At 44.1% G+C, this 14,696-nt stretch overlaps 1 long non-coding RNA gene across 1 annotated transcript; it reads right to left on the bottom strand.

Moving 5' to 3' along the window:
* Positions 1-1,379: 1,379 nt before the first annotated feature.
* Positions 1,380-11,085, bottom strand: LOC311074811. The gene is made up of 5 exons (XR_014604367.1): positions 10,705-11,085; positions 10,553-10,603; positions 10,432-10,476; positions 10,282-10,346; positions 1,380-1,480 (listed from the first exon to the last, which is right to left on the bottom strand). It is a non-coding gene; the product is annotated as an uncharacterized lncRNA (long non-coding RNA).
* Positions 11,086-14,696: the final 3,611 nt, after the last annotated feature.

The following is a 14,696-nucleotide window of genomic DNA, read 5'->3' as shown; positions in this document are numbered from 1 at the left end:
CCCTGACAAACTGATGTACTGTATCAAATGTATACAGTAAACTTTCAGTCGCACAAATTAGAAAAACAATACATCTACCTGTTCTCTTCTCTGAATGTCCTGATTATGGTGGCCACAGAGAATCTGCTCAAATTGGGTTGTACTCTTTGTACTGCTTCCCTCATTGTCATTCCATGAACAAGAACATGGTCTATCACAGTTGCCCGAATTTGATCTGAAATTACTATTCTTGGTCTTGCTCTTCGTTGTCCTTGTACTCTTCCTCCTCGTCCACCACCTCTTACACAAACTCATCCTCCTCTGCCTCTCAAATTGTTTCCATCCATTGTTGGAATCAACATTCAACGTACCTGGGCCCCCTGTGTACTCTGAACTGGCTTATATTCTAGACAACTGATTTGATCACATCATTAGAAACAAGTGTGAACAATTTTGAGTTGTTGTGTGTAAACGATGACAGCGGTGTTGTAGTTGTGTTTAACTTTTGCCACATGTATTTACCATTTTGCAACACAGTGCAAAATGTGTTTTAGTGAGTGAGAATGTGTTTAGAGTTTTGCAAAAAGAGTGGATGAGATTTGCAAACAGTGTCTTAACTACCTGAACTTGTTTAAGGTTTTGCCTACAGAGTGACTGATTCGACAAATGGGTTTAGCCCACTGAGCATGGGGTTCAGAGAATGGGGTTTAGTGTTTTAGCAATTGTGAAATACTGTAATCGCACTAACTGAAGTGCGCGTGTTTTTGTCACGCACCTTAAGCGCGTATTCATTTTAAACTTGACATTAGGAAGTTTTCCCTGAACTCTGTCAACACGACTCACTGTCAGCAGTCTGCCTTCATCCAGAAACAGCTCAAATAATGTGACAGCAATGTATAAAACTGTTACAGGCACCGACATAATATTTCTGTCTTTATCACGGCACAGAATAACAAAATACGTCCATAAGAACCCGTTTGTTATTTAACGTACATAAATTAAAACAGTGGACAGTATATGAGTTCATCATTTGTGCTCTGCGTTGGGCTATGTGTGAATAATCAGAAAAAAAAACTGCATGTAGGAGTGAAGAGGTTTGCTCCAGTCATGTAAACATCTTACTGCGTTTAACTCCTTACTCTGATCATTGGAAATAATCGCATTATTGGTGTACATTTGACCCACTTGACTTGAACTGTTTGTTACGATCTTCTATTTTTGAATATATCACGTGATGTAACATGTTGTATAAATCTATATAATGTATCAGTTTCAAGTTTTACATTTAATTCAGTAATTCACACACTTTTCCACAATATTCAAATTTTTTGAGACCTACCTGTATAGAATGCATACGTGAAAATGGTTGTCTGGTTAGTTTGGCCATACCTTGAATATTTGGGGTCGAGAAATCCTATAAATAGGTGGTAGGGTGCCTGCCATCAGCTGTTCTGCCTCCTCTATCCAGAAGGCAAAGCGCTGCCCGAAGTTCTGCCCATGCCTATTCAAAAGTATGGTACTTTTAATGTAGCATAATTGTAAAGAAGACCAATGTTTTACTGTCATGAAATGATGGCAGGAAGCAAGATGCAAGTTAAACTCTTTATTGTGATATAGAATGACGTAACGTCCAGAGAACAGGCTAGCGGCGCAGGGACCCCGATGGCCAGATGAAACCCGGTGGTGAGGTGCAGCAGTGCGATGAGGTGAGTCCAGAGGTGAGATAATCCAAAGTAATCCACAGGAACACGAACAGGAACAGGAACAAGGAAGGCACACGACTCGAACGCAGACTGGGAAACACACCGGGACACCATACACAACGATCTGACAAAGGAGATGAGGAAGTGGTGAGTATATATAGGGTGATGAGATGAGCTGCAGCTGGTGACGGGGATGATGAGCTGGAACACTGATGAGCACTAATGAGTAGACACGCCCACACAATTAGCACTAACACACACACAACAACAGAACACGAGACAAGGAAGAGACATAGGATTTATGAACCGTGACAGTACCCCCCTCCCTAGGAACGCCTCCTGGCGTTCCCAGGCTCCCTTACCTGCCGATTGTAATCATCGATAAGGGAGTGATCCAGGATGTCTCTAGCTGGTACCCAACTTCTCTCCTCCGGACCGTAACCTTCCCAGTCCACCAAGTACTGGAATCCGCGTCCCCTCCGTCTTGAGTCCAGAACACGATTGACCGAATAAGTAGTTTAGTTTAGTTTAGTTTAGTTTATTTATATCAGGACAATGTGCAGTTACATTAAAAAGATGGCTGCACCAGATTTAGCACTATGCTAATTTCCATCTGTAGTCCTACACAGTTAAAATGACATAAAGTTAAAATTACATAGCAAAAACAGTTAATACAATATAAAAAACAGTTTACAGAGAAGGTACAATATACAAATATAAAGTGCAAATTACCAATTTGTGTGCAAAAATTAGCTAGTTGCAATGTTATAAGGTGCTAAATATATAAAGTGCAACAGTTTTTATTTTTTATAACACACAAAACACAATACAGTGTAAAAGCCATCAAATGGTACCCACGAGGGTATCATCTGATGGCCAGATACCCGTCTGGTACTTTTAGTGTGAACAGGACTGGTAGTCTAAAAGCCAGTCTTTGACTGTCCGTGAGAAGCTGTAAAAATCTGCATTGTTCTTTAGATTGTCTGGAAGCCCATTCCATTCTTTGATGGCTTTATAGGAAAAGGCTGATTGAGAGAAGGCAGACTTTCTTTTGGGTACATTGCAATCACCCCTAGATACAGACCTCAACGCTCTGTTTGTTAGTTCAGAGCGTAGCTGTACATAAGTTTTTAAAGGGGGTGGGGCAGCATCATTAAGGATTTTATGAACCAAACGGATATCAGAATACCTGATCAGGTTGTCAAAGCTTAGTATACTGTACTTTTCAAGTATATTGCAGTGGTGGTACCGCCGAGGCTTTTTTTATCTAGGATTTTCAAGGCCTGATTATGTAATGATCTAAGAGGGTTTAAAACAGTTTGTTTGGCTTGAGACCACGATGACATACAGTACAATATATGCGATATAATCATGGCCTGGAAATACGATTTTGCTGCTTCCAATGATAAAGAGCTTCTGATGTGCTGGAAGTTAGCGATGTTAAATTTCAAAATACGGCATACCCTTTTAACATGATTTTTAAAATTTAGTACAGGATCCAAGATCACACCAAGGTATTTAACTTCTTCCACATTTTTGATCATGTAACTATCCACATAGATATTTGGAATAGCACTTTGAATTCTTTTGTTTGAAAAATACATTGTGACCGTTTTCTCTGTATTCAATGTAAGGCAAGACTTGTTCATCCACTCTGTTGCTTTGTTCATTGCCACAGATAGTTTAGCAGCGACAGAATTGACATTAGAACCCTGAGTATATAAAACCGTGTCATCAGCGTACATCAAGACCTCCACGTCATCACAGATGGAAGGTAGGTCATTGATGTACAAACTGAAGAGCAATGGTCCCAGAATAGACCCCTGGGGTACCCCTGTAGTACAGGATCTGAACGGTGAAGTTTTATCATTTATTCTTACGCACTGGTAACGGTCTGCTAGGTATGATTGAAGCCAACTAATAGTGTTTGCAGCGAGATTGAAATTCCACAGTTTTGTCAGCAGCACTGAGTGGTTAACGGTGTCGAATGCCTTACGTAGATCCAGAAAAACGATAATTTCCATTATCGAGGTGCTCAATCAGCTGTTCGGCGACAATTTTTTCAATAACTTTAGAAACTGCAGGCAGTATACTAATGGGTCTATAATTCTTAATGTCCTTTCTATTTCCTGATTTAAAAATGGGCGTGACAATTGCAGTCTTACAGGACGAAGGGAATAGACACTCACTAAACGACTGATTAATTATGTGCGCAATTGGTTCTGCAAAGTCCTCTTTATATTTTTTTAGTAACAGCGAATCAAGACCCCATGAGTCCTTTGCTCTCGAGTTAGAGAGTGATGTAATAACTTTGTTGACCTTGCCTTCATTTACACATTCAAAATTCAGTACTTCCATCAGAGTGGGTTTTAGTCCTCCTGTGGGACCAGCAGCCGTGGCCCCAACAAAGGCTGCAGATGGTGTTAAAAGCAGCTCTGAGGGTGATGAAGTAGTCATTAAACATGTTGGCAACCATTAAGCTGTCCTTTGCAGTGGCTTGCGTTCCTGGTGCGTGTGTTTCATTGTTGTCAATGTTTATGTTAAGTTCGATAGGTCCATATTTAGTCCGCTCTTTCCCAGATAAATTGTCAATACACTTCCATATCATTTTACTATTCCCTTTAGCCTGTTTAATTATTTCTAAGAAAAAGTCTGCTTTAGCTCTTCTGAGCTGTCCTGTGACTTTATTTCTCAGGCTTTTGAAAATCAACTGGTCAGTCCCCAACCTTGACTTGAGATACTTTTTTAGGGCAGCATCTCTATCTTTCATTAAAAGCCATAACCTCTCGCTTAGCCATGGTAAGGTTTTTTTACTTTTAAATTTTCGCGGCTGCCTTTTTGTGTATTTAGAGAGAATTTGAGTAATTGTATTTTTAAGAGTGCTACAGGCCAGCTCACAGTCTTGGCCACAAACTAAATTATTTTGGACAATAGTTTTTATTTCAGTATCCAAGAGCTCCATGTCACGCTTAGGAATAAGAGATATATAGGTCTTTTCTCTATTTTGATTTCTATAACGGGTCTTGGAGAGTTTCCTAGAGACCAGTGTTAAATTATGGTCCGATAAACCGGTTATTAAATTATATGTTTTATTGACACGATCTGACTTATTAGTGAATATCAAATCTAGCAGTGTTTTAGTGGAGCTAGTTATTCTAGTTGGATTCTTTATCATTTGAGTTAGATTAAACTGTTTGGCAAGGTGCCTTAACTTATTGGAACGTGTTTTATCCAACCAATTTAAGTTAAAATCCCCCATAAAAATAGTTTCCTTGTTGCTACAAACTTTGAGTACATCTTTTAACATATCGAAGAATGCATCCTTCTCATTAGGCGGCCTATATAATACTACAACATTAAAAGACATTTCAGGGGATAGACAAATCGTAACTCCCACACATTCCAAGCCATTTTCGGGAAAAACCATCTGTTTGCATTGGATATTCCTTTTAACATATAACAGCACACCACCTCCTTTTTTATGTGGTCTGTCTCTTCTAAATAAATTATAATTTTGAATAGTATAGGCACCTGCAGGGGTATTTGTTTTCAACCAAGTTTCGGTGAGCCCTAGGTAGTCCAAATTTGAGTCATATAATAATTTTTCCAATTGTTCCGTTTTAGATGGAAGACTTCTAATATTAATGTGACCACCAAAAATCCCCTTTGGTTTAGCTTCAGGGTCCCATAGAATTTTCGCATGGTTAACAGTTTGTAAAAGTTTAGTTTGCAATTGTCTGTTTGATACCTTAATAGTTGTAGGTTTTGGTGGTGGAAGTTTTATCAGCCCTGTCGCTAGTCCAATGAAGCCCCGCTGCTCGTGGTCGTAGCTCCGGTACTAGTCCACTACCCGCCGCTGGAGATGGAAGCTCCAATGCCAACCTGCCGCCAGCTGCCGATGCCCGTGTCTCAGGTGCCAGCCCGCCACCCGCCGCCGGAGGCGGACGCTCCGCCGCCAGTCGCAGGCGTTCGTGGTTCAGGCGCCAGCCCGTGGCCTGCCGCTGGAGATGGAAGCTCCGATGCTAACCCGCCGCCAGTTGCAGGTACCCTGTCTACGAGTCGCGGCGGGGGGGGGAACCGGGACTGGCTGATTAATGCGAGCAAAGAAAACGGGCTTAATTTTGGACACATGAAAAACAGGATGAATTCTCCTGTACACTGGAGGGAGATTGAGGCGGACTGTCACCGGACTAATGATTTTAGTGACAGAAAACGGGCCAATGAATTTAGGTGCAAGCTTATTTGAAACGGAGCGGAGAGGAATGTCCTTGGTAGAAAGCCACACTTTAGAACCGACGACGTATACGGGAGGCCTACGCCGGTGGCGATCGGCTTTGGCCTTGGTGCACGCCCCCACTTGGAGTAGAGTCTCACGGGCTCTGGTCCAAGTACGGCGACACCTCTGGACGAAGGCGTGGGCGGAGGGGACCGCGACTTCGGATTCCAGACTAGGAAAAATTGGTGGCTGGTACCCTACACTACACTCAAACGGTGATAGGCCCGTGGATGACACTGGCAACGTGTTGTGGGCGTACTCCACCATAGACAGTTGCTGACTCCAAGAGGAAGGATTCTTGGACACTAAACATTGCAACGTTCTCTCCAAATCCTGGTTGGCTCGCTCAGTTTGACCATTGCTCTGGGGATGGAACCCAGAGGACAGACTGACAGTCGCCCCCAGGAGTTTACAAAATTCTCTCCAAAATTTGGACACAAATTGGGGTCCTCTGTCAGAAACCACGTCTGTCGGGAGGCCATGTAGCCGAAAGACGTGGTTAACGACAATCAGCGCTGTCTCCTTGGCTGAGGGTAATTTGGGCAAGGGAACGAAATGGGCCGCCTTCGAGAACCGGTCCACCACGGTCAAAACTACCGTGTGACCCTGAGAGGGTGGGAGGGCGGTGATAAAATCTAGAGTGATATGGGACCAGGGTCTCGAAGGCAACCCATCTGGAGGTCGATTAGAAGTCTTACCCGTGGCACAAACTGAGCAAGCCAAGACAAAACTGTGAACGTCACGAGCCATAAGAGGCCACCAGAATCGTTGCTTGACTAAAAATTTAGTTCGATTAACTCCTGGATGACAAGCCACATTGGAACAATGTCCCCACTGAATAACGCTGGACCGTAACCCCTCAGGCACAAATAACCGATTCGGTGGACAACGAGCCGGAGGCGTTACCCCTTCTAAGGCCTTCTTGACCTTCGATTCGATCTCCCATGTGAGTGTAGAGATGAATAGAGTCTCTGGTAAAATGCACTCGGGAGTAGACGGGCGTTCGGAACGGTCAAAAATACATGATAAAGAATCGGGTTTGATGTTCTTGGAACCCAGGCGGTACGAGAGAGTAAAATCAAAACGACCGAAAAAAAGAGCCCACCGAGCCTGCCTGGAGTTCAATCTTTTAGCAGTCCGAATGTATTCCAAGTTCTTGTGATCGGTCCAGACGATAAAAGGTACCCCCAACCCTTCTAACCAGTGGCGCCACTCCTCCAATGCTAACTTGACCGCCAACAACTCTCTGTTGCCAATGTCATAATTGCGCTCGGCAGGGGATAAACGATGAGACAAAAACGCGCAAGGATGCATCTTGTCGTTTGAAGGAGAACACTGCACCTACCCCCACCTCTGACGCATCGACCTCCACCACGAACTGACGTGATGGATCAGGGGTTATCAGAATGGGGGCTGAAACGAAGCAACCCTTCAGTTTGGCAAACGCAGCCTCGGCTGCGTCTGACCACCTGAGCGTCGTTCTGGGGGAGGTCAAGGCGGTCAGAGGTGCGGCTAGTTGGCTGAAATTGCGAATGAAACGCCGGTAGAAATTGGCGAACCCCAGAAACCTCAGTAGGGCCTTACGGGAATCTGGACTTGGCCAATCCACCACAGCCTTGATCTTCTCAGGATCCATGCGCATTCCCTCATCCGAAATGATGTAACCTAGAAAAGGAACAGACTGTGCATGAAAAGCGCATTTCTCCGCCTTGACAAAAAGCCCATTCTCTAGCAACCTCTGAAGCACTTGTCGGACGTGTTGCACGTGTTCCTGGAGAGACGATGAAAAAATCAATATGTCATCCAGGTAGACATATATGAACTGATCGACCATGTCTCGTAACACGTCATTGACCAGTGCCTGGAAGACCGCTGGGGAGTTGGAAAGGCCAAAAGGCATAACCAAGTATTCAAAGTGCCCCCTGGGGGTGTTAAAAGCGGTCTTCCACTCACCCCCCTCCCTGATGCGGACCAAATGATAAGCATTCCGTAAATCCAATTTCGTGAAGATAGATGCTCCCTGCAACCTCTCGAAGGCTGAAGACATCAACGGTAAAGGATAAGTATTCTTTACCGTGATGCTGTTCAGCCCCCGGTAATCAATACAAGGTCGCAACGATCCATCCTTCTTCCCCACAAAAAATAACCCCGCCCCCGCTGGAGAAGAGGAAGGGCGGATGAACCCCGTTGCTAGAGAATCAGAAATGTATTTCTCCATGGCCTCTCTCTCTGGGACAGAGAGTGAATATAACTTGCCCTTAGGCGGAGACGTACCTGGCAATAACTCTATAGCACAGTCATAGGGACGATGCGGGGGAAGAGAAGCAGCCCGAGACTTACTGAACACCTCCTTCAGGTCCAGGTACTCCGCGGGCACGTTAGATAAATCCACTGCCTCCTCCTGAAACACAGGGACAGAAACAGACGGACAAGCAGACACAAGACAAGACTTATGACAAAAATTACTCCACGCTGACACAGACTTTAACTGCCAGTCCACTTTGGGGTTGTGACGGGTGAGCCAGGGGTGACCAAGGACGATGGGTGCAAGAGGAGTGTCCAAAATGTAAAAGGAGATGGTCTCAGTATGGTTGCCTGATGTGATGAGGGTGATGTCTTCGGTGGCCAGTGAAATGGTGGGGAGCTTTTGACCATTGAGGGCGTGTACTGCAATCTGGTGTGTGAGGGGTCTGAGGGGAACTTGAAACTTGTGTGCAAAAGTGTGGTCCATGAAATTACCCTCAGCCCCTGAATCCAGAAGTGCCCGACAGTCGTGGAGGTGAGTTGACTATCGGAGTCTTACCGGAAGGAGAGTAGATGTTGATGAGGTCTTCTCGGCAGAGATCCCACCCGACAGTAGCCTCATACTTACTTGTCAGGGCTGGGCCTTTTAACGGACAACTGTAAGCGAAATGTCCAGCTCCTCCACAGTACATGCAAAGGCCCAGGGATCTCCACCTGTCCTTCTCCTCCCGGGAAAGCCGGGCTCGTCCCACCTGCATGGGCTCGTGATCGTAGACGGGGCTGACCGCGTCCCCGCCTCCGGAACGCTGTCCCTCGGTACCTCCAGAAGGACGGTTAGGTTGATCACGTCGCTCTACACGAGAAAGCCGTGCGTCCACTCTTAGGGCCAGAGCAATGAGGTCATTGAGTCTGGTGGGAAGGTCCATGGCGTAGATTTCCTTTTGGACGTGGTCAGCCAGCCCATGCAGGAACATGTCCCACTGCGCCTCCTCGTTCCATTGGCTCTCTGCTGCAAGGGTTCGAAACTCAATCGAAAAATCCGACACGGATCTCTCGCCTTGTTGTAAATCTGCCAGCACTCTAGCAGCCTCTCTTCCTGCAACAGCGCGATCAAATACCCGCCTCATTTCATTGGAGAGCCTCTGGAACGAGGAGCAGCATTCGTCCCGATTCTCCCACACCGCTGTTCCCCATAGCGCCGCTTTCCCAGTCAGAAGCGTCAGTACGAACGCGACCTTGGTCCGCTCATCATGAAATGTTCTGGGCTGAAGAGAGAAATGCATCGAACACCTGGTTAGGAAAGCTCGACAGTAATTAGGTTCACCTGAATAGGCTTCAGGAACCGGCAGGCGGGGCTCCGACTGGGAGGGCTGTACTGGTGGTGGGGGAATCGGCAGCGTGGGTGGCGCAGTGGGAACGCGAAGCTGTTGAATCTGCTGGGTGAGCCCGGACACCTGCGCCACTAACGCCTGAACAGCGCGAGCTGTATTGTTGAGGTTTTTCTCTTGAGCGTCCATTCTCTGTATGCTGTTGCTCACAAACATTTCCAGTGAACTTGAAGAGTCACTCGCTGCTTCCATGGTGAGGTCAGATCGGTCTGTCATGAAATGATGGCAGGAAGCAAGATGCAAGTTAAACTCTTTATTGTGATATAGAATGACGTAACGTCCAGAGAACAGGCTAGCGGCGCAGGGACCCCGATGGCCAGATGAAACCCAGTGGTGAGGTGCAGCAGTGCGATGAGATGAGTCCAGAGGTGAGATAATCCAAAGTAATCCACAGGAACACGAACAGGAACAGGAACAAGGAAGGCACACGACTCGAACGCAGACTGGGAAACACACCGGGACACCATACACAACGATCTGACAAAGGAGATGAGGAAGTGGTGAGTATATATAGGGTGATGAGATGAGCTGCAGCTGGTGATGGGGATGATGAGCTGGAACACTGATGAGCACTAATGAGTAGACACGCCCACACAATTAGCACTAACACACACACAACAACAGAACACGAGACAAGGAAGAGACATAGGATTTATGAACCGTGACATTTACTGCTTGAAATGTGTCCTACCTTGCGATCGAGAATTTCTCCAGAATCTGGAGACACCACCACTTCCGAATAGATGGTATGTCAGTCTGTAATACACATGTAATATTGGAGTCTTGCATTGTTTGTTTTTTAACATTCTTGGATACATACATTCCATGAATTACAACTTACATCCAAAAAGTGAAACATGGCACCAGTACAGATGCAGAGGGCATACTGTTAAAGAGAAAAATAATGATTACGGAGATTTAGGACAAACAGGAAAAAATGAATAGAAATTGTATAAGTTTACCATAAGCATGAATATCCCACAGCTCTGTCCATCTGACTGAACTGGAAATGGCTGAAAAGTAATAAACAGTTACTCAGATGTGATGTTGACAACCATATATAGTGTCCGCTGAGCAAAATGAAATGGCAAAATTACATAGTAAGCAAAGTTACATCAAAATCTTTGCCCGTCTTCTCCACCCATGGTCCATTAGCCACTGCTCCTGCAAGTTGTCTGGAAAAAAATTATGCAAAACTGAATCCATAGAACAAGGTTTTTTCCTCAATCCTAAAGCCAGAGAACAAGGCTTTTACTCAAACCTGAAGCCAGAGAACAAGGCTTTTACTCAAACCTGAAGCCAGAGAACAAGGCTTTTACTCAATCCTAAAGCCAGAGAACAAGGCTTTTACTCAAACCTGAAGCCAGAGAACAAGGCTTTTACTCAATCCTAAAGCCAGAGAACAAGGCTTTGCCTGAACTGGATATCAGTCCATTTCATTGATCTGTATTTGTTAAGGCTGTTACACAGTGTCATCAGATTGAAGATTTTCAGAGTGCTGTTCAGGCTTAACTGGATAAAAAAAAAAAAAAAAAAAAAAAATGTAGAAAACACCCATCATGTATTAACTTTAATTTCCATAGTAGCATGTAACTACATGCACTTTCTGTTCTCTGTGTTAGCCTTATTCGGTCACAGGTCAAACCTTGCTAATGTCCTCTACTTATGCGTTTCAAACCTAAATATGGTTCGGTATTTCTCATCTCCAAACCCATTTGGACATAATGAGTCCAGAAAAATAGCCTCCTTCTTAGCAACTAATAACACATATGAAGAACATACCCTATTAATGTCAGCTATAGGGGCACCAACTGGTTTAAAAATAGAGGAAAAACTAAAAAACAATGTAACTGTACACAAAGCATGTAGTGGCTTGCACTTTGTGACCCCCTAGTCCATGCTGGCAAAATTATGATGTCTTTAGATTCCACATTGTCCTATGAAAAAATAAACTATGTTCAGATCTCCTTTGACATATCTTCACTTAAAGAGGTGTATCTGCTGGACTTGTCAACACATTATGCAACTTACCGGCAAACTAGGTTCCCTTAGTTTCCATTTAGGGACTTCAAATAGGTCAGCAATGTGGACATCCATTCCCTGAATAAAATTGTATGTCTGCATTTCATATACATATCTCACAAAAGTGAGTACCCCCCCCAGCCCCACCCCTCACCCCTCACATTTTAGCAAATATTCTGTTATATCTTTTCATGGGACAGCACTATAGAAATGAAACTTTGATGCATCTTAAGGTAGTCAGTGTACAGTTTGTTATGCAGTATAGATTTATTGTCCTCTGAAAACAGCAATGATACAGCCATTAACGTCTAAACAGCTGGCAACAAAAGTGAGTACACCTCACAGCGAATGTCCTAATTGTGCATAAACTGTCAATATTTTTTTGTGAGTACCATTATCATGCACTGCCTTAACCCCTACGTACTTGAAATTCACCAGAGCTGCATAGGTTTCTATAGGAATCCTCTCCCAATCCTTCATGATGACATCACAGAGCTGGTGGATGTTACACTCCTTGCTCTCCTCCACCTTCCACTTTTGTTGCCAGCTGTTTGGCTGTATGTAGAGTTATTTTTAGAGGACAATACATCTATACTGTTATACAAGCTGTACAGCGACTACCTTAAGATGCATCACAGTTTCATTTCTATAGTGCTGTCCCATGAAAAGACAAAGTATTTGGGAAAAATGTGAGAGGTGTACTCACTTTTGCACAAATTTATGTGTAAGTCAAGGTAAATACAAATACATACATGTCTCCTGGCTGCCTCCTCTACCAGCCTGAAGCACGCATCCCCAATCTAAAAGCACAGAATGTTTTGCATAGTTACAATAAAGGCATTAGAACCATCCAAACTCTTTACAGCAATATCCACTTACATTGCTCTCCACCTGTTCATCTAGCCCCAGGCTCCAAAAGTCCTCCCTTTGAAGACAAACTGGACCATCCAGAACAACAATTTCTTTTGCTGGACGTGTTCTGTCCAGCACATACAGTGAGGAAAATAAGTATTTGAACACCCTGCTATTTTGCAAGTTCTCCCACTTGGAAATCATGGAGGGGTCTGAAATTGTCATCGTAGGTGCATGCCCACTGTGAGAGACATAATCTAAAAAAAAAAAATCCAGAAATCACAATATATGATTTTTTAACTATTTATTTGTATGATACAGCTGCAAATAAGTATTTGAACACCTGAGAAAATCAATGTTAATATTATATATATACTATATATATATATATATATATATATATATATACAGTAGCCTTTGTTTGCAATTACAGAGATCAAACGTTTCCTGTAGTTTTTCACCAGGTTTTCACACACTGCAGGAGGTATTTTGGCCCACTCCTCCACACAGATCTTCTCTAGATCAGTCAGGTTTCTGGGCTGTCGCTGAGAAACACGGAGTTTGAGCTCCCTCCAAAGATTCTCTATTGGGTTTAGGTCTGGAGACTGGCTAGGCCATGCCGGAACCTTGATATGCTTCTTACAGAGCCACTCCTTGGTTATCCTGGCTGTGTGCTTCGGGTCATTGTCATGTTGGAAGACCCAGCCTCGACCCATCTTCAAAGCTCTAACTGAGGGAAGGAGGTTGTTCCCCAAAATCTCGCAATATATGGCCCCGGTCATCCTCTCCTTAATACAGTGCAGTCGCCCTGTCCCATGTGCAGAAAAACACCCCCAAAGCATGATGCTACCCCCCCCCATGCTTCACAGTAGGGATGGTGTTCTTGGGATGGTACTCATCATTCTTCTTCCTCCAAACACGTTTAGTGGAATTATGACCAAAAAGTTCTATTTTGGTCTCATCTGACCACATGACTTTCTCCCATGACTCCTCTGGATCATCCAAATGGTCATTGGCAAACTTAAGACGGGCCTTGACATGTGCTGGTTTAAGCAGGGGAACCTTCCGTGCCATGCATGATTTCAAACCATGACGTCTTAGTGTATTGCCAACAGTAACCTTGGTCCCAGCTCTTTTCAGGTCATTGACCAGCTCCTCCCGTGTAGTTCTGGGCTGATTTCTCACCCTTCTTAGGATCATTGAGACCCCACGAGGCGAGATCTTGCATGGAGCCCCAGTCCAAGGGAGATTGACAGTCATGTTTAGCTTCTTCCATTTTCTAATGATTGCTCCAACAGTGGACCTTTTTTCACCAAGCTGCTTGGCAATTTCCCCGTAGCCCTTTCCAGCCTGGGGAGGTGTACAATTTTGTCTCTAGTGTCTTTGGACAGCTCTTTGGTCTTGGCCATGTTAGTAGTTGGATTCTTACTGATTGTATGGGGTGGACAGGTGTCTTTATGCAGCTAACAACCTCAAACAGGTGCATCTAATTTATGATAATAAATGGAGTGGAGGTGGACATTTTAAAGGCAGACTAACAGGTCTTTGAGGGTCAGAATTCTAGCTGATAGACAGGTGTTCAAATACTTATTTGCAGCTGTATCATACAAATAAATAATTAAAAAATCATATATTGTGATTTCTGGATTTTTTTTTTAGATTATGTCTCTCACAGTGGACAATTTCAGACCCCTCCATGATTTCCAAGTGGGAGAACTTGCAAAATAGCAGGGTGTTCAAATACTTATTTTCCTCACTGTAGGTCAGCTAGAAATAAAACATATCCCTGTTAGGAATGAGCAACCATGCATTTATTATTTAAAGCACACCAACAAGCTGTGCATGTGAACAATCCTGTTTATTTTGGCACTCACCACTTGTTCTTGCTGAGGACACAACCTCTTGGACCACAGTGGACCTTTATTGGCATACTGGTGGTCCACCAGTCCAATGTCTTCTGCATCGTTTTGGCTGCCCTCAGATTCATGGCTATGATCTACACAACAGGAAAGTAAATAGTAATCGTCATTGTCAAGTGTCATGTTTATATTTGCTATGTCACCAAGTAGGATTATTACAATACCTTGTGGCCGAAAGTAGGGCCTTAGCTGCGCAACATTAACTTTCTGTATTTTCCCTAACATAGCCACACTTGCCACACCCTTCTCTGTCAGGGATGTGAGGGTGAATGGCCCTTGGTGGAGATCCTGGAAACAATTTCCCTTCTTCACC

Source organism: Abramis brama, assembly GCF_963993115.1.
Source record: "Abramis brama genome assembly, chromosome: 23".
Lineage (NCBI taxonomy): Eukaryota > Metazoa > Chordata > Actinopteri > Cypriniformes > Leuciscidae > Abramis > Abramis brama.
Note: the sequence above shows the minus strand (reverse complement) of the source record. Positions and strands in the feature narration are given on the sequence as shown.